Source organism: Acanthaster planci, linkage group LG07, assembly GCF_054643075.1.
Source record: "Acanthaster planci isolate LZ-2023a linkage group LG07, COTS_SCS, whole genome shotgun sequence".
NCBI lineage: Eukaryota > Metazoa > Echinodermata > Asteroidea > Valvatida > Acanthasteridae > Acanthaster > Acanthaster planci.
The window spans coordinates 3293308-3313681 of NC_141783.1; the positions used below are offsets into that span (position 1 = coordinate 3293308).

At 42.0% G+C, this 20374-nt stretch overlaps 2 long non-coding RNA genes across 6 annotated transcripts in view; one reads left to right on the forward strand and one right to left on the reverse strand.

The window, feature by feature from the left end:
* Positions 1-3327: 3327 nt before the first annotated feature.
* The window catches only part of LOC110990251 (uncharacterized), a 40174-nt gene continuing 23127 nt past the window's right edge, over positions 3328-20374 (reverse strand). For 2 of the 3 annotated variants that reach the window (XR_015425958.1, XR_015425957.1), the window contains exon 3: positions 9438-11519. This is a non-coding gene — a long non-coding RNA (uncharacterized LOC110990251). Of the gene's footprint in view, positions 3414-9437; positions 11520-20374 lie in introns of those variants that run through there. The other variant, XR_002599793.2, reaches the window with a different exon arrangement.
* Positions 3381-20374, forward strand: part of LOC110990249 (uncharacterized) — a 35473-nt gene continuing 18479 nt past the window's right edge. Inside the window, exons 1-6 of one of the 3 annotated variants that reach the window (XR_015425955.1) lie at positions 3381-3470; positions 4224-4748; positions 6547-6620; positions 6751-6789; positions 7658-8213; positions 8342-8928. This is a non-coding gene — a long non-coding RNA (uncharacterized LOC110990249). Of the gene's footprint in view, positions 3471-4223; positions 4749-6546; positions 6621-6750; positions 8214-8341; positions 8929-20374 lie in introns of those variants that run through there. The other 2 variants (XR_015425954.1, XR_015425953.1) reach the window with 2 other exon arrangements.

The following is a 20374-nucleotide window of genomic DNA, read 5'->3' on the forward strand; positions in this document are numbered from 1 at the left end:
AAGGGTGTGCACCTGGCCTGGTTTTGGAATTTGGCCGGCGCGTGCTCCAGAAATAGGTAGCTATAAATAGATCGCTTCTATTGGCTTCTTTTGTTGGGTACCAAGGAAGGGCTTGGCTGGATTCCAGGGCTGGGTCAATTGCTACAATGTTACACTTTTCCAGACAGTGTGCTTTTGTATGTGGAGAACGATCAGTTGTGTTTTTGGAAGCTTTGTGGCAGGTAGCAGATCTTAATTTATTAAAACAAGTAACTGAGTTTGGAGTTTGAAGCCTTGAGTGCACTGCGTCCCCTTTTTCAAGTGTTTGGCTGGATTGGAGGACAAGAGCCCAATTAGGTTTATGCTACACTACTTTTTGGCATATGACTGAGAGATGAAACAGTAGTAGGGTGAAAGCTTACTACTTTTTGGCATATGACTGAGAGATGAAACAGTAAGTAAGGTGAAAGCTTACTAATGTAACCCAGACCTCACGATGGTCTGAGGTTAGAAATTACTTGGTGTCCATTTTCTCTGTTTTCCTAATGCATACTCTGTGTGCGCCATTTTAATTGCTCTCTATCCCTCTATACTGAAATTTCGAGCTAGACAATAAATGTTTATCTCTTTCATGTCTGCCCAAGTTGTAACACCTTGGTCTTCCCTTCTTCGAAGTGGGATTAAGTGAGAGACTCGGACTGCACAATTTCTCTTTGTTTAAGAGCATTGTCATTGAAAAGTCGAAATTCTTAGCTTGGATCAGTGCATGTGGTTAATTCAAAGCTGAGAAACCTTTCAGCCAGTCTAGCTTTGGCCTGCACCTGCATTTTTGTGTGAACATCTGGTCATATGGCACCATGAAGCATATTCGATGCCGAGATAGATTTGTTCACTTTGGGGGTAAACCTTTGCTTTTCCACATGTTAAATTAATGGGTGTGTATACATGTATATAAGTCTGTGTTTTGCATTAGAACTCTTAAACGTACATGTAAAATAAGTGTATTAATTAAGGGAAAGCAGAGTTCGCCCTTGTAAGTCCTTTTTTGGAGCGGTAAGAACATGTGGTAATGTGGCAAGGACCACCATGTTGGCTCTTTTAGATACAGAGACATCTGACTGAAGTCTCTACTGGGTATAGCCAGAAGGGGACTCCGGTGGTTTCTCCGCTCACTCCCGTGGCATCTTGATGCTTGTATGCCAGTCACCGCCTGGTCTGGTGTCATCAAGGAGTGCCTGGTCTTCAGTCCCATTACTGCCCAGTGTCACCATAACGCCAGCCATTATGCGACACCAAGCATGCTAGCCGCCTTGTGATACCCAGTGTGCCAGCCGGCCCGCCTGTGACATCAAAGCTCAAAAGTTTCATGTAGTATTGTGACATAAAATGGTTGAAGGCTTGGGGTTTGCGATAACTCCACGTGACATATAAATAATCTCTTCAGTGAAAATGTATGGCTCTAAAAGGAGCCAGTTCACTCAAAATATGTATTTCAAAATGTGATTGCATTGTTGGCATCTTGCTTTGTCTGTGTCTCATGTGTGGAAAAGGAACAGACTAAGAACAAACCTGTCTAAAATAAGTGCAACATTTGCAAAATAATGTCTGGAAGTAAACAAGACAAAGAACTGTGCAAAAGGAATGGCAGGCAAGCAACGCGGCTTGGCTGTGAGTCGGACAGCTGTGAATACTGGGCACATGCCATCATGTGTGTTTCCATTGCAATTCGGCACAACAAAAGATAAAGAACATTCCAATAAAGCAACTGTCTTTTCGCTTGTTCTTCAAAATACAGGAATCACAGTCACCCAAAGTCACCAGCACCCCAGTAAAGATGGTTACAATCCCACTGCAGGATTTGCAGATGTTGCGCAAGATGGCGAGTCAGATTGATAGCTTGTGGAAACACGAGTTGATCGCTGATTCGTCATCCATGTCTTCATCTACTCTCTTCATCCCCACACATCTCCCATCACCATCCGGACCGTCTGCTGCCCTGGCCTCCTCTGCTTCTCCTGACCCTTCAGCCCCTACAATGAATATGGAATCCCTCTCTTCAGGAATAATCACAGACCTTAAGAATGGGTCCTCATCTAAGGCACATTTTGCACTTTCTTTGGTCCGTGTATTATTCTCAAGAGGGAGACGAAGATAAGTAATTGCAAAGGGGTGCGGGGGAAGGAGAAGCTTGATCTGGTCCGTCTGAATGCCGTCAAGGTCATTGTAAAATGAGAAGACATCTCTTGGCCTGGGCCAGTTTGAAATATACTGGCGCCGGGAATGCATCAAAGCAATCGACGAGGGTTGCAGACGACCCAATCATTCTATACTAGCGCTGGGAATGCATCAAAGCAATTGACGAGTGTTGCAGACGACTTAATCGTTCCAAACTGTTCATGTAATGTTTATGGTTTTAATTTATGATTCTGATTCTTTGCAACCTTCTTAGTTCCATTGAGCCAAGTGCTTTTGCATGCAAATGTAAAATTTAGTAATAAAATTTCATTAACTCATTTTTTTGGGATTGTATGTAACCTGAAGTATTGTGGAAATAAAAGTTCGACTGAATGAAAGAAAAGGTTCACATGAACTATTTAAGAAATGCGAGTTTTACAATTCTGTTAAAATTAATTTGATGTTCATCAAACACTATGACCTCTTTTTGCGTTAAGACTTCCAGCTCTAATCTGATAGATCTAATGAATATCTGTACCCCAACTTTGGTAACGATGAGGTAGAATAGAGGGATGCCATTTGAAAAATGGCTGCATGGAAACTTCGGAAATTTTGGTGATTTTGTTTTGCGCTAATTGTTAACCAACAGAAAACTGGAAAGAAATAGAAAAATTAAGGACTGAAGAAAAATTTTTTAATTTTGTTCAAAAAACATGAGGGATTTCGGCTTGCACGTTGAGCCCTGAACAATGCTGATTTTACACTGTTTTCAATGAGAGTTGAATTAGTGGATGGCACCCACATGTGCATGCAAAAGACAAGTGTATAAGCAGCAATGAAACAGCCGTAGAAAGTGTGCATCTAGACGCACTCCATCCCAAGCAGAGCATGTCCCACGTCTTGCAGTTTAGCACTGTTCATAAGCTCAAAGAGACCAAATGCTCGGGGGATCTACGTGTTGTACATGCTTGTCTGCATATTACACGTGTAGCAAAAATACTGGCGCTGTGTTCTGCAGTGTGAAAACGGAGCGGAATTGAATCATGTTGAAATTTTAAGAAGTCAACACGGTTTGGAACCTGTAGATTTAGACATGGATCGGACGTTCATAGTGTGAAAAGGCCTATGGATTCCCCAAACATACGAAACGTACAAGCTCAACCGATTGGTCCTCTATTGACAGATCGTTCAGTGTTGAATCGTTTCCCCACATCTGGAATATGGGTACCACAAATAGTACACCAGCGAAGATGATGCCACTGCCAAGGAAGAAAAATCAAAGGAAGATAATGACTACTTGGAGACAAATGTACTTGGTATGTATACCTAGGTGATATTTGTTCGTGTACTATGGAACAATAACCTCAGCATTTGTGCACTGACATTATAAGCTAAACATATAATTTCGTGTCTATGAAATAAAGCCATACAAAGCGGAAGCAAATCGGAAGGCACGGTTAACATTCTGACCGCCCTACCTAGGCTGCCACGCACGTATAGACAAATAAATGTACTTGTTTAAACTTTGACAAGATATTTAGTAGGAAAACTTCAAATTTCTAACCCGAGTTTGGCAAAAGACAACCACTTAGTCGAATCACCAAATGCAGCCGAATATGGGGCTTGCATTATTCCTGACTGTTATCTGTACAGCTACAGACCCTACACAACTGGTATCCTGGGCTGTGTGTATCAATTATATTACAAAACAGTGTACCAACGAATGGTCAGCGCCTTTGTGCGGCATTGATATATGAAACTATATTTGCAGATTAAGGTACCAGACCACTCTTTACAATATGCCATGCCGCATGTTTTACCAAAGCCATTCTTGTCTTGTGAGTTTCTCTCTGTTACTTTGTGCTGAATTTTCAATTTTATGCCGTATTTACCGTCTGTTTCTGCCTTTTTCCCCACACCACCACGATGCATAATGTCTAAAAGAAAGCATATAAATGTTGGGAGACTACTTAAAGAGGAACAGGAAAGTGTAGAGACCATCAACGCTTTCAAAGACTCATTGTCTAAGTTCTTTTCTTCAGACTTGAATTCTTTGAATTCATTATTAGGCCCACTCTCTGATGACGAAAAACTTGGTATACTGGTTTCCAAGTTTGGATTGAAGAGTGTGCTCTGCTTGTTGGAAGCGGCCAAAGAACAAGCACTGAATCAATTCTCAGCAGATGTAGTAAGCGAAGGTCTTGGTGTACCTTTGGAGCTTTGTGACATCCTTTTGAAGTTGAACATTTCATCACTTTCGCCAAGCCCAAGCAGTGGACCATCCTCAGGAACTGGAAAAAATGCAGAGTCTGTATTGCGGCTTCCTCCCTGTGGCAACTGTTTAATTTTGTTTTAACAAACTGTGGCAGCACCACAAATTTGTGGTGTAGAAGGTCTTCACAGTTAAAGGTCTGAAAGAGGGAAAGAAGCTGTCGGTACGGTGCAAGAAGTGTGACATTATATACAAGTACAGTGTGTACGGGAATGCCAAAACAAGTTGGTCATTATATGGTCAGCCAAGGGAGGCAGGCGGTGGAGGCTGCAGATTGTGTCTTCCTTGAGAGGAGAATATTGGAACTGCAGTGTAATCTTGTGTAAGTTTTCCTTATGTTATAGCTTACTTTGTAGAATTTATGTTAGCAGTTGGGCCTACATGTATGCCTGGTAGATACTGTGCAGTAACTTTGCCCCATTTCCTCTTTTCTCCTCTCATGCCCCTAACAACACTGACCATCTCATCTTCACACAATTTCCAATTTGCCTCATCAGTTGAGCTTGAGAAAACATATACAAACTACAAGCCTCTTCAAATGGGAAGAGCTAGGGGTTCCCAGCACGGCATGTGTTTACAGAAACCTGAACGGCATTCGGCAAAGCAGCTGGATGTTTATTCCCTGAGTTTATTTCAAGTCAGTCTTGTCACACCCCAAGTATAGTTAGGAGAGAGAGTCCCAACTGTAGGTCTGCAGTAGGGCTGGCTTATTCAGTCTCTGTAGAAAATTTCTCAACCTTGGCCACATTTATGCTCACAATTGACACCATTCCTCTAAAATATGGCACATATGAGGTCTTACAGCACACTGAAAATTGTCACAGCCTGCCTTTTCTCTTTTAACTTTTCTCCTGAAAATTTGGGGCAGCAAATCGCTCTCCCAACTTATGGCTACCGCCAACACAGGATTTCCAATCCACATCAACAAGGTTGAAGGCTTAATAAAATTCTGGCTCCAGGGCTATCGCTCAAACTTGTGCTATCTTACCACAGGCCTGTCAGTGTGTGTCACACAGAACCACACCCCAGTATTTAAGGCTACCCCTGCTGGACAACGCCTCAGTGAGCAGGCACTATAAAACACTATTCAGGTCCCCATGCCTGGCATGTACCCATGCGGGTGTGAACCATACAGGACCGCACCTTACTTTGCATAACAGGGCATATAAGGAAATTTTGCCAACTTGGCAGCATACAGTTTGTGTCTTTAAATTAATCAAACAGTTGGCGTAAACTATCACTGACTTGTGACAGGGCCTAACAATAGTTGGGACTGATGCTATAGTTGGGGCGTAACACATACATGCCCTCTAGACCTCTGTGTTGTAGTTTGGCCTGCCCGACTTTAGCAATCTACATGTATATGTACATGTAGGTTAAACGGGCCAAACTATACATTGTAGGTAGTTGGGACTGATGCTGTATATATGTAGGCCTCATTGTATTTTTGGAATTTGGGCACATAATCAAGGGGTCTGTATGTGTGGAACTCATGAACATGCACAAACGTATTGTGGACATGTTTTCAATAAGTCGTGTCATGACCCTATTCTATACATGTACATGTATGCGTCAATAGCCAATGTGGATTGTGCATGTTTACTTGATTTGTGTATGCCTTAGTGCTGCACCTACCGGGCAGGTGCCAGAAGTGAAGGTTTGGTTCGGTTCTGTTTAATACACAGTTTGGAATTTTTTTCTGAACTTTGGTTTGAGTTTGGACACGTAAATGTACCCTCATGTACAATGCACTTGTTGTGTGGTAGAGTGCTACACCTGCACGCCTTGCTAAATAACTATTCCTTCTGGTGTTGCCTCTGATCATGCATGAGTGTGACTTTGATCAGCATCCGATCAAAATTATTTTGCATGGCCATTTATGACATCACTGGCCTACTGTGGAAGGTAAAGCATGACAAATGTGAATTATGAAGCACAATTTCACGTGGTGCGAATTTAGAATTATTGTGTGGTAGAAATGCGGCAAATGTTATAATTGTTGAAGCCCATTTTTTTTTACTGTTGCAGTGGACCGCCCTCGGTACAGTGTGTAAATCAAAATGTCAAGTACCTGCCTCCCTGCGTTAGTTAAACAATTTTCTTTTCTATGTTTTTAACAGGAACCACTCATGGGTCAGCTTTTCTGGCTTTTCTGAGTCCTATAATGGTACCTTCAAATTGACAAGACACACAGGTACAAGAAAGAATACCTAAGCAATATACATTGAATAAAAAACTTTGTCAATTGTTTCAACAGTTACAATTTAGTTGTGGTGCAATGTTGTAAGCAAGTAATCACTGCTGTTGTCAAATTTGTATCAAAGGTCTCTCTGCGAGGAATGTGTCTTCTGCATTCTTCAATGGTGAGTTGGAGAACAAAATGCGAGAACGTGGCCATCTGGATCACTTTCTGGTGGGATTCTTCTGTTAGTTTTTCCTTGCCAACAAGTGTCCAGGAATAAATCTATTTATAATCATTTATGAAACTGCCCGCACCCTTGTGCTTCATAATGAATTCTAAAGTACTCCAGCTCCGCACCGTGGATATCACGCAGGTCCCCATTCCATGCATGGTGCCCAGACGTCTCACAGCTTATGAATAGATCAATAAGGACGGGGACCAGTCCAAGATCACAGTGGCATGGTGTGTGTGGGCCCTACATGTATCATTATGCCAAAGACACATGTACCTGTAGATGTACGGTAAATGTAGGCCAACACTACATGTACGTATGTCAGTACATTCATCAAAGTTACACAAAGCATAACCTTATAGTACATGTAGATGTGTCCCCCCAAAACTTAATTCAACTTGCAATTAATTGGAGCAGTAACACTACTGCTTAAAGGGGATAATCTTTGCTGTGGAGATTTCTTTTAAAACATGCACCAGCACATAAAACAAATATATATAGCAAGAAAACACATCTGAATAATTTCAAAATGTGCGGAAATATGTTAAAAATTATAGTTTTTCACGACCCTATTTCACTCCGTTCTGGAAGCAAAAGCTACAACAGCTGTCAGGTATTGAAAGTTGTCCAAAGAAATTCCAAAGAATCGTGACGCCGTAGGACAGAGTCTTTTATCCGGCGACTGTTCCCTGTTATGTAATGACGCGTAGACATGTACAGTACATGTACATTATGTAGAAGTGTTAGCATTGGACTTTGCAATCATGTCAAACTCAAGCGCCGATAATTCCAGTGTTATTGCTTTTTCTGATCACAGCGATCAGTTGTCATGTCCATTTGACAAAGAAAACGACATTGAAGGAGCTGATGAGGCACAAGAAATATGGCCTGGTCAGTTCGAACCAATACACTCAGAAAGAGATTTTGCAACTCGAGGCTGTTGGCCATGGGCATGGCGGCGACCCGGAGGATCGACAACAATACTGCTCTGAATCTACATTACTGCTCCCAGGGAATTGTTTTGATTGCCACAACAGCCACCTACAAGACAGATTATCGGCATTCTTTCGAAATTTACAATTCAGTATGTGTCACAATGTGAGAAGTTTATAAATCATGTTTATATTACATTAACATCACAAGTTGGGAAATGTGTGAAAACCGTGGTTATATAAATATTGGTAGAAAGAAAAATTAATCATGCTTGAGTAACTTTAGTCCAAGGCACTCCCCTGTGTGTGTGCTGTTAGGCACTACCAATGCAGCCTTAGTGGTGTATGGAAGGGTAGTCCACCTGTGTGGTGAGGTACATGTCCTGCATGTACTGTACATAGGGCGTGGCCCTGAAGAAAAGCCAGTTTGGAAATCAAACTGTAAGTTAATTTTACTTGGTTTCTATTTATGTTGATGCTTATTTTGTATAAGATAATTGTAAGCTCATTTAAAAGATGTGTTTAAATGGCCAAAAATTATTGAAGGTTATTTGGATTCTTTTTCAAAGGGTTTTCCCTGAGGGGAACTTAAAACCTTGCTGGTTCTGAGTGAACCATTTGTTCGGAGTGAACCACCTTCATTCTGAGGAAACCATTTGTTCTGAGTGAACAACCGTCATTCCGAAGGATCATTATATTTGTTCTGAGTGAACAAACATCTTTATGAATAAACGAGCACCAGTATCGCTCCACAGTTCTTAGTGAACTAGCTACCCCACCCAGCTCGAGGTGAAACCGTACAGAGAGGTTTAAGGCCGACCATCAGGCCAGCAGGGAGAACCATCCTTCGACCTTCCTGGAAGATCAGCCCAGGCGCTGATGTTCATCCGTGCACCCACCTGGAGACAGCTTTACTCCAAGGAGCTGGCAGACATATTGCAGAGAACTGCATGGTACACGAGCGTGGGCATTCTTCCACCCATGCAAACTGTTGACTGTTATGAAGGTGGCCTGGTGGGGCTTGAATAATTAACTAATTAGTGGTAAAGATTTGTTTATTTATTTTCACGAAATGGCCGTAGGGGGGATATAATTAGGTATTTACACGTTTTACTAATTCGATTAGAAACTGGTTTTGGGTACAAGTGTTTTTTTGGTAGGGGGGGTTGGTAGAATAAATGTTCCTTGTCTAATGAAAAAAAAAAAAACGGTTTATCGATTTTGAAGTATGATTGTTTGACCTCCCAAAACTTGTGTACCTACTACCATACTGGTTAGTTATTTTTTTGGTCCACTGAGGGGAAAGTCGGACCCCTGGTGTGACAGTATGTTACACCCGTGTATGACCGAAAGGGCATACATGTGCAGGTGTTACATTAAAATATGATGTGATACGCAGTCCTGTAAAAATAATGGAAATACACCAGTCAGGAATACAGGAAAGCTTGTGACTTTAATGAAGATGATGTTGCCTTGAACATTGCATGAGAAACAATGAAGAAATGATTGAGTCAGTACAAATTCTGGCAAAACACATAACGCAAAGATAAATTCCTTAAAACTCTGATTGCCTAGAAAACACTTGCGATATCGATATCTATCCATGAGCTAACCTATCAACCTAACACAATATCGATACTAGCTAGCCTTAGCAATTATCAATATGCTGTTCTCTGGCATACTTGCCCATACTAAGTCTATATCACCATCACACAGCCCAACTGCACTTTCCCACAGGTGGCTGAGATAAACAATCGGGGATTATATCTGGCTGAATGAACAAGAGTCATGCACTGGACTCAGCATGGTCTTGGCTGACCCATGTGCATGTCTCAAGGTTCCTTTGTTCTAAGTAAAGGTAGTACGGCAAAATCACAAGACACATGTAACTTACAAAAACTTCTAACTCTAAAACACAAAATGATTGTTCAGAAATCAGTCTTAACTAAAATCACTATTTATACATAACTAATTCTGGCATCCAGGAAACCTTGCAACAATCCTTGGTCCAAATTAAGTAAACTTCACAAATCAGCTGTCTTGACATGAACCATAATTCATCATATTAAAATCATACTATCACAGCTGTCTGGAACCTTGTCTTTCAGAAAACTTGGCAAAAATGCAGTAAGGTTCTAAAGAATACTTTAGTCAAGGAGGGAACCTTGTTATTCCTACAGAAAGCTTCACACTCTCAAGGAATTGACTATCTCAATGTCTCAAGACTAAACAACTGATTTCTTCATGTCGCTTGTTAGTAAAATAAAGTACCAAAATAACAAAACACAATTCCAATGATATCTATGACAAGGTATAATACAGAAATGAAAGATAAAAGGATATATCAACATACCTGTAAAAATAATGGAAATACACCAGTCAGGAATACAGGAAAGCTTGTGACTTTAATGAAGATGATGTTGCCTTGAACATTGCATGAGAAACAATGAAGGCAACTTCCTGTCCCTGCTGATGTGGCACTTTTGGTCAAGTCCATTATGTTACAGGGTAGAACAATTCTGGGTCGATGCATTATAGGAAGGGGGAAAAAGTTAACCAACAATTAAAAAAAAGGGGGGGCAATTTCCATGACCTCTACAAGTATAGAAATTATTACACGTATACGACGCGATGCAAAACGAAATGAACGAAACGTTTCAAATTAGTTGTCCAATAGCTCTGCCCCCTGTTCAGAGAAGGGCATCTGAAACAAGACCAAATGTTGTGAACTTGACACGTATGAGTTACATGTACCTACCTGAGTACTTGCCAGAGCAGAGAATATAGTATAAAGTTGTCACATCAGTCAAAACCAGTCAAATTTCCCATATGGGTTTGTGTACTGGGGCAAATGAAGTGGAAGAAATTTTTGACTGTTATAGAAGGAGGGTCAATCTGTGCGATAACACTGTAAGCAATGTGACTTTGGCACATGCTGGGCACATACATATGTTACGCCACAACTACAGCATAAGTCCCAACTATAGTCGGGACAGTCCCAACTGCAGCACTACAGTTGGGCTGGGCCAACTATTGTTGAACAATGTCTATGGAAAATGTTGCAACATTTCGCAAGTCAATGTGTCTAACACTTGACACAATTCATCTAAAATGTGGCACTTTATCTGTTCATCTAGTCCTATGACCGATGACATGACATTTGTAAACAATATGACTTTGGCACATGCTGGGCACATCATGCACACAGGACCTCTCTGCTGCAGTCTGGCCGGCCCAACTGTAGCACTTTATTTGGGACGGGCCTGTTACAAGCCTGGGTCCCCCCTACCCTCTGACATGCAATGCGTGCACGGTAAATTACACAGTACACTCAAACAGATAATTTAACTTCAAAATTCAATGGAAACTAATTTATTTACAAATATACAAGCCACAAAAACAATTTGATGAAAGGGGAGCAAAATACAGAAGATTAACAGTTTAAAAAAAATGGATTTTATAGAAACTAGAAGGCTGGTGGGCTGGTTAATAATTACCACTAGCCCAAATTCGGACTGTTCAAAGGGAAAGTTAGTCACTTGTCAGATGTGCCGATGTTACTTACATGACTCTCAGCCGATCCATTGAGGATGATGCAGGTGAGTCGGGGCTTGACTAAGTAGACCAAAAGGCAGGTAGGTAGCCGCGTCCCCCTCCGGCAGACTTGCTGTCCCTATCCGGCCAATGTAGGACCTGGCTTGATCGCGTCACGGTATTCAACGAGGTCCAATTACGGGAGCTCCGACTCTGTAATAAGGAGCCCTGAAATATTGAATAATCATACCCATGTTCGCTAATACACATGTACATCTTACGGCAAACATTTGTGCACCATTTAACCAAATTACTAATTTTCCATACCCAAAAGGAGAAACTTCATTATCAAAACAGTCACCAAAATTGGCTTTTGAACTCCCCATTGTCGCAGCTATATACAGTAATAACACTTACATATACTAGACCAAAAAATAATGACTAAATATTAGAAAATAATTAAAAAGAACACTTACAGTATATATTGGCTCCTGAGGTCTTACAGCACACTGAAAATTGTCACAGCCTGACTTTTCTCTTTCAACTTTTCTCCTGAAAATTTGGGGCAGCAAATCGCTCTCCCAACTTATGGCTACCGCCAACACAGGATTTCCAATCCACATCAACAAGGTTGAAATGGTTGAAGGCTTAATAAAATTCTAGTTTCAGAGCCATCGCTCAAACTTTTGCTATCACACCACAGGCCTGTCAGTGTGTGTCACACAGGACCACACCCAGTATGTACCCATGCGGGAGTGAACCATACAGGACCGCACCTGACTTTGCATAACAGGGCATATAAGGAAATTTTGCCAACTTGGCAGCATACAGTTTGTGTCTTTAAATTAATCAAACAGTTGGCGTAAAATATCACTGACTTGTGACAGGGCCCAACAATAGTTGGGACTGATGCTATAGTTGGGGCGTAACACATACATGCTCTCTAGACCTCTGTGTTGTAGTTTGGCCTGCCCGACTTTAGCAATCTATATGTAGGTTAAACGGGCCAAACTATACATCAGTCCGGTACAATTCCAAACAGTAATCCAAATCCCCATTCTGGTGACACATTTCCTAATCAGGAAATATTGCTAGCTGAGCAGAGTCGTCTCCAAATTAGGAAACTCACCGAGGGTTGCCTTATCTGGAAAGAATATGTCACATGACCCAGCGTTTCCAAATTAGGAAACCTTCCAAGGGTTGCCTGATCTGGAGACAAAGTCACATGGTCCAGAATTTCCAAATACTGTTGTCTGATCTAGAAAACCGTCATATTATCCAGCGTTTCCAAATTAAGAAATAGGAGTGTTTCCAGATCAGGTGATTTTGTGTTTATTTGATGTCAGTTAACGATGCTGATATGTTGAGCACAGTCTTTACTTACATTGTACTGTGTGTGCAACATACTCTGCACAGAACTGACAGATTTTGTTTTAAGGAAAATCAGCTTTGCTGGGACTACACTAAATTCCCACAAAATAAAGATAGCACAGAACAGTTAGCAGGCCTACCAACATGTTGTTCTTCCCTGAGCTGCATTTGTACTTAACTGTACTTAACATAACTACTGTACTGTACATGTTATACATGTACATGGAGTCAGGAATTATCAGTTTTCAACACTGTGTATGTCATATTATTTCAATTCATAGTAAGTGAGGAAGGATTCTCTTTAACCTGAAGGGATTTTTCTTGAAACACACGTATGTACATGTGAACAGCATTTTGTAATGTATATTTACAGGTATGTAGTTATTTGTATGATTGGTATTTTGAGTTACATGCAAGGAAATTTTCATCAAATGTAAATCATCTCTACACCCTATTTTTAGACAGGCTGCACTGGGATCTGCATTGAACCATGATTTGTAATAAAAGGACATGTATGGGGGATGCAAGAAAGTCCTTATCACAAGCAGTGGTCTTTGTAAACCCTTAACATTCCTACACATTAAACTCCCATTATCAGGTCATTGATACTGTGGCAAAACAGGGTAGCTGTGCAGACTTGTGTTTAGTCTGGCTCATTAATAATTCAGGCGCGTCTTAATCATGCATTAAACATGCGCGCGGCAACCAATCAGAGGCGCGCATTACCTTAGGTCTGGCGCTGGCTGCGTGGGTTGCCGGGACTTCTCAAGATGGCAGCGTGCTAACCAGAGCTCTGTAGAGTTGTGTTGTGTTTTGAGAGTAAATCTGACGTACGACCGCTGGTGGTTGGGGATCTACCTCAAGTGTACCTGGTGCGATCGGTTAGTGTGGTGCTTGTTCTCAGTTGCCGGAGCTGCCGATTATATCAGATCTCTTTGAAGATTGGGAATCGTTAGACAGTCTCGTTTATTTAAGAAGTGGTAGATTATAGGGTTAGGGAACCCGAGCGAACCAGTTAATTGGGGAATTAGCGAAGCTTAGACTAGAAGGATTGTGTGCCGTTGTTCCATGCTTGTTGGCATAGCGACGGTTGGTTGCGGTCCTGGTCTGGGAGCTTGCTTTCCTCGTTGAGGTTTACTGGGTGCAGGTTTCTGTTAGAGTCTGGTGAGGACTATTATATTCGCCTTCTTAATCAACTTACCTGTGTTATTTCATAATAACTTAAAGTGGGTGAGGGTTATTTAAGTCACCTTAAACCTTGTTGCAGTTTGGGAACTGTGTTGCTTTGTAAGGCAGTATAGATTATTCTTGTATAAGTGTACCCTGTTGCGTTGTACAGTTACGAAGATTGTAATTGCTTTTGTGGTCAAGACTTATCAGTTATAAGCCATCAGTAGATTATTTATTTAGACTTGAGGGCTACCCTGATCACTGTGAGGGTTACCTGGTTATTGTGAGGGTTACCCTGATCACCGTGAGGGTTTACCCTGATCACTGCGAGGGTTATTCTGGTGTAGGTTAAGGATAAGGCTTATTAATCACGTTCGTGGTGCAGTTGACCACGTAGGACAATTATCCCTGTGAGGATAATTTTGTATATAGCTAATTGCTGTTGTATATAACGGATAACTGAGCACTGACATTGAATAAACCAATCATATAATTGCCTTAGAAGTCACTGGTCACCGTGAGATTTAATCAGTCCTGTATCACTTGTATTGACATTAATTGTAATCTTTATTGACATTGGGATCAATTACCTAATCACAGAGCGGTGGTAAACTTCCACCAAACGAACAGCCCCTAAGGCATAGTCCACCGTTCGTTAACTGATATCCCCCTTGCGTCAGGATAGCCGCTCATTCTTGCGTAAGGTTAATAAATATATTTGTGGGGTAGGCCAGGTCAATTCTATCTCCGATCTGGCCAGTCTGCTGGTCCGCCACAAAAAGGTGTCAGTTGTCCCGCCACAATACGGATAAAAAAATTCCCTTGAGGCATTTTGAGGCCTTGTGGCTCACCTGAATTCCTGACCAGTCACACATGGTCCCTGGCTGAGTGTTAACAAGGCATTTAGTGCAAGTAGGATTTGTAGCATTTGTAGTGATGCTACAGCAGGGGGCGAAAACTGGGTAAGATCCTACCTGTTCTGGTACTGTACATGTGTATGTACTGTACCTCATTTTCAATCGATCAAAACAAAGAAATGAAAGTTGTCCAGAAAAAAGTTGGTGTAATCTGATCAATGTCATAACTGTTAAAAAGAATTTTGGGGAGCCACTATTACCATTATATGTCGGTTCAAAAATTACAATTCTATCGTTCATTGACTTGCGACTGGAAAACTAACCCCACTGTTCCACTACATGTACATCTTTTTGAACACTTATTAAAAAAAAATCCATTTACGTACCAGCATCAATATGGTAAAACACAGTGTCCTATAAAGAAATCCTAAAATGTTTTCAAACATCAAAGTATTCTGTTATTTTTCCCACATATTTTGGGAAGAAGTTGAATGGATTGGACTCATACCAGTCTTTTAATAATCATCAACTTGAAAATCCTTTTGGCAAAAGTTCTTTATTAATGATATGAAAGCGCTGGTATTAATCTTTTAGACAATTACCAGATTGCAAAAGACCTGGACGCTACCATGCAAGTACCAGTACAAACGTGCAAGGGATCGCCCTCTTGGTAAAACATAATTCAGGCAAAAGTGATACAGTCTAAGTTGTATGTCCTTTTTTACCCTAGTTTGAAATAATTTACACTTTATGTGCACATGTACACATATAAACATGTATTTGACATCATTAATTTTTATCAATTGTTATAAATACCACGTTTTAGGATATGACAAAAAGAAAATAAAGGTATAATGCACTTGGGAAAATGGGTAATTCCCATCTTATACATATGTAAATGTACTAGATGGATGTCTGAAAAACTTACACGCTCATAACCATTTGTAACTTATAAAATTCACATGAAGAAAAATAGCCTTTTCGTGTCACTTTACTTCTACCTGTATGTGTACATATCCTGGTCCATGTTCAAGTGCACAGACAAGAATTTTTCCCTATAAAATCTGATATTCCTAAAACACAATGCAATACCACCAACGTACAGTGTAAACATACACATAAATCTGAAATGAATGTAGTATTGTTATAGGGCAGAATACAGCATTGGGCATTTTATGCACAAAGCCCAAGCATTTTGTTTGCAACTGCGATAAGTGGCATCATGTCTATCACGTCTACCGGAGCTGGTACATGTATGCAGGAATAACATGCTGGTTCTTTATAGAGGATAAATCTCACCTACATGTACATGTATTTCATGACCATGCATGGAGACACGGCAAACAATGGAATTTCACCACATTATACATGTAATTGTTAAGAAATACAGAAAAATGTGACCCCCAGTTCTGGTCAAAGTTTGGCTACAAATCTTTAAACACTCTTAGTTTGACACTAAATATCTGCAGAGTTTAGAACCATTTCAGAGCTGCCCTGCTGCTTCATGTTCCGCTAGTTCCAGCACAAAATTGATATATTTTGAATACTTTATGACCACTGATTCATCTCTCTCTCACATAAGATTTTTCTGAAAAGACCTACATGTACATGTAATACAAATGTAAAAGTGAAAACAGAAAAGCTACCTATAAAAAGTAAACACCTCAAATACATGTTCTGGTATATGTAAATGCAGGTTTGGTGTGTTATGACATCTGCACTGGAAAGATTACCCATCTGCTTGACCAGAATGTTACTTTGTGTTCATTGGTACCATAGGTACATGTGCGTGTACATATACAATACATGCACCGATACATTGCTTTACATGTGCATGTATATATGTAATTGATATACCCATTCTAATTCTTAATAACATGCTACCGGTATTTCCCTCTCAAATCATTTTTTGCAACTTTGAATGAGGAAAGATTTAGAAAACAGGTTCTTTTGGTTATTCTCTCATTTCATTTGCCTTTCAAATGGTTTTGATTGCTCTGTGACTAGTGATTATTAAGAATGTCCATTGACTGTGTAAACCAATCTCAAGGAATTATTTAGTTACATGAATGTAATTTCTGTATAAGAATTAGATAGTCACCAATATAAATTTTGTACTCGGAAGGGACCATCTTGGTTGAGCCAGTGGTGGTTTGAAACTGCAATCTTTTACTGATCATTTCAGATGCCAGTGTAAGATGAATTGTTGTTTTCACTGTATTGCATTTAAGTGTGATTTTGCAGATTTGTTAGGGTTGAAATGGTCAAAGATTGTCATGTTTTTTGTTGAACTTTCTATGTAGTAATTGGCTCAGATCATGAGGCCACAGGCCTGTGTCTAATGTGTGTATAACACTGTTATAATGAGCAGTGCCTCTGTTTATCATTATTCCTGATCATACACCACATGTGGCAGGGTTCTGGTAGAAACAATGAAGTTGTTATTTTGTTGGAGCCTACAGGAGTAAAAAACCCTTAGGCCATCTGGCTGAGTGTAATGTTGGTATTTAGGAAGTGAGGTTATCGATTGTTGTATATCCATGAACTGTAGGATTGCGCCATACTGTATGTATCGATATTGCTGCTTCAGAGTTGAAGTTGTTGTGTTTCAATTTTAGTTTGCTCCAGTAATTGATATACGATCATTGCCGCATCGCTGCTCAGGTTTACCCAGGAACCACTGATGATTGAAAACCTAAATAGCATTTTGTGCTCAAGACTGTGTTCCACCATATGCTACTGCTTTTTGCCTCATTAGATATTCGCTCTGTTTTTGGAATTGAGTTTATCTTTATACAGCCTGTATCAGGTCTATTATGTTTTCTTTGTGGGTATATAGTTCCTGCTGCATAGTTATCTGTTCTTAAGTGTGTTGTGTTTAAGTTTCCATTTTACTTATTGCATGTATTTCCTCTTTTTCTGTTTATAGCCAATCCACAAACCCCTTTTATTTTGCCTAAGATCGTAAGTGGTTGTTTGCTTATAAAACAGCCTAGCTTGAGGAACCTGGTCCGGTCACATTGCGTTGTAGACAGGATTCAAGCAAAAAGGGGTTGGTAGGAAAACATTGGCAACCTTGCAGGGAACGACTGGGCGTGTGATAGACACCACCGACGCCCACCATGGAGGAACTGGAGGAGAAGATAAAGGAGCTCACCAGGCGGCTAGAAGAGCAGGGAGGGCCCCACCAGAAGACGAAAGTTGTGGTAGTCCCAAGAGAACGGGGCTCCAAGCTCGCTGGGCGACCCCGCACAGAAAAGGACACAGAAGTCACAGAATGGGTCGAGAATATGCGCCAGATGACAAGTGACCAGTCGGCGTCAGAGGGGGTACAGTTCATACTGGACCATCTTGAAGGCGCAGCAAGAGATGAAATATGACTTTGCCCCGCAGCTGACAGGGACACCCCGAAGAAGATTCTGGACCGTGTGATCAAGACCCTGTGCCCGCAGGACACTCCATCGTCCCGTTGGGGTGAGTTCTACGCTAGAGTCCAGCGAGGGGGGGGAGTCCATTCAAGATTTCTCCTTCCAACTCATGAAGTTGTTGAGGCGGGTCGTCCTGGTATCCTCAGCAGACAGCATCAAGGACCAGGACACTGTTCTCTGCCAGTGCTTTGCAGCTGGCCTGGCAGACCCCACACTGCGAAGGGAGGTTCGGAGGGTTGTACAAGAGAACCCTGATATGAAGTTCGCAGAATTACGCAGTAAAGTCATCTCCTGGGAGACATCCTCCAGCACGACAATGTCCAGGGCAGCCAAGACCACGGAGCAAACAAATATGCTGCAAGCCCAGCTTGACCACCAGGGAGCCCAGTTACTTACGACTCAGGAAGCAGTGACTAATCTCTGTGAACATGTGTCGCGCCTACTGTCACAGCAGGATGTCCAAACTCAGAGGCCTACTAGACCACCGCAGAACCCCCCCACCCCCGTGGCCAAACCTACCAGGAGGTCTGTAAAGTGCTTCAACTGTGATGGCTTTGGCCATTTTGCGAGAGAATGCCCCAGCCCCCAGAAGAGGAGACAAGCGATGACAACACCAGACCACTGGGCAGGTGCACCAACATTCCACCCCTCCCAGAAGGATAACGAAGACCCGAAAATGTCCCCAAAAGCAAGCCCTCCATCGTAAGGAGCCAAGCGGTGGAGGGGGAGGAAGATGGCTCCCCTTTTGGCACTTGCAACACGGAGGTGTTCCAAAGGGCAGTCGCAAGGAGCCCTGAGGTGTCCATATTAGTCTTGGGACAGAACGTTCGATTTGTCCTCGACACTGGAAGTGAAGTCAGCATCTATCAGCATCTATCACTTGCTGGAGAATCGGAAACCTCTACAGGATATATCTGGTTGGCTTAAAGTGTATGCTGCCAACGGCATAGAAGTTCCGTATCTTGGCTACACGGAACTGGATATGGACATCCTTGGGATCCAACTAGGTAGGGTGGCAGTGCTTGTTTCACCAACGTCTGCAGCAAGCAGTGCCAACCTCACAGGTTTGCTGGGCTGTAATGTGATCCGGGAGATTTGCTCAGCCCTGGTTGAGAAAAATGGCGGTAGCTATCTTCAGACCATTCGGGGCAACCCGTGGACAGATGCCTTGCTGGCTTGTGAGATTGAGGACAAGGCAGATGCCAAGGTGAGGTTCGTCAAGGTTGCTGGGAGGCAGCCGATTCTTCTACCGGCACAGAGTCACCGAGTCGTGACGTGCACATCAATGGGGGCACCAAGAAGTCTATCTTCAAAAGAGGTCGTCACACTGGGAATCTCCCACGCAACATAGCAGTGGTCAGTACCTGTTCATCCATCCAGAATGGGCTAGTGTCGGTAAGGGTCACCAATATTGGTGGTGAGGATGTGTGGTTACAGCCACGGACACGCCTTGGAGTAATGACTGGTGGACAGGTTCTTGAGGCTGAGGGATGCAGTACTCCAGGAAGAAGTGGGAGCGGCACCATTGATCCCGGAGAGGTAAAGACGGCCCATGTGGAACGTGCCTCTACACACATGTCAGCTGAAGGCAGACCTTTACCATTCTCTCTCGACATGGACAACACAACAATGAACCCAGACCAACAGAGACAGCTCACCAAACTTCTGAGGAGTTACGAAGATGTGTTCTGACATGATGACGAGGACCTCAGCTACACCACAAAGATAACCCACAAAATCCCAACACATGATGAGAGACCAGTCTGCATGCCTCATCGGAGGATTCCGCCACACCAGATGGAAGAGGTAAAAGCTCATCTGCAGAAGCTCTTGCGACAAAAAATAATCAGGCCATCTACAAGTACGTACGCAGCACCGGTTGTGGTCGTCCGGAAGAAGGATGGGAGCATTCGGTTGTGTGTGGACTATCGGGCTCTAAATAAGAGAACCGAAAGTGACACCTACCCCCTGCCTCGCATCGATGAAGCACTGGACTCTCTACAGGGGGCCAAATACTTCAGTTCCATCGACTTACCCAAGGATATCACCAGGTGGCCATCGCTGAAGAAGACATCCACAAGACAGCCTTCCGTGCAGGCACAGGGGGCTTGTTCGAGTACTTCAGGATGCCTTTTTGGCTAAGCAACAGCCCCGCTACCTTCCAGCGGCTTATGGAGGTGATCTTGGGCGACCTCAACTATAATAGCTTGCTCCTTTACCTAGACGACATATTGATATTCTT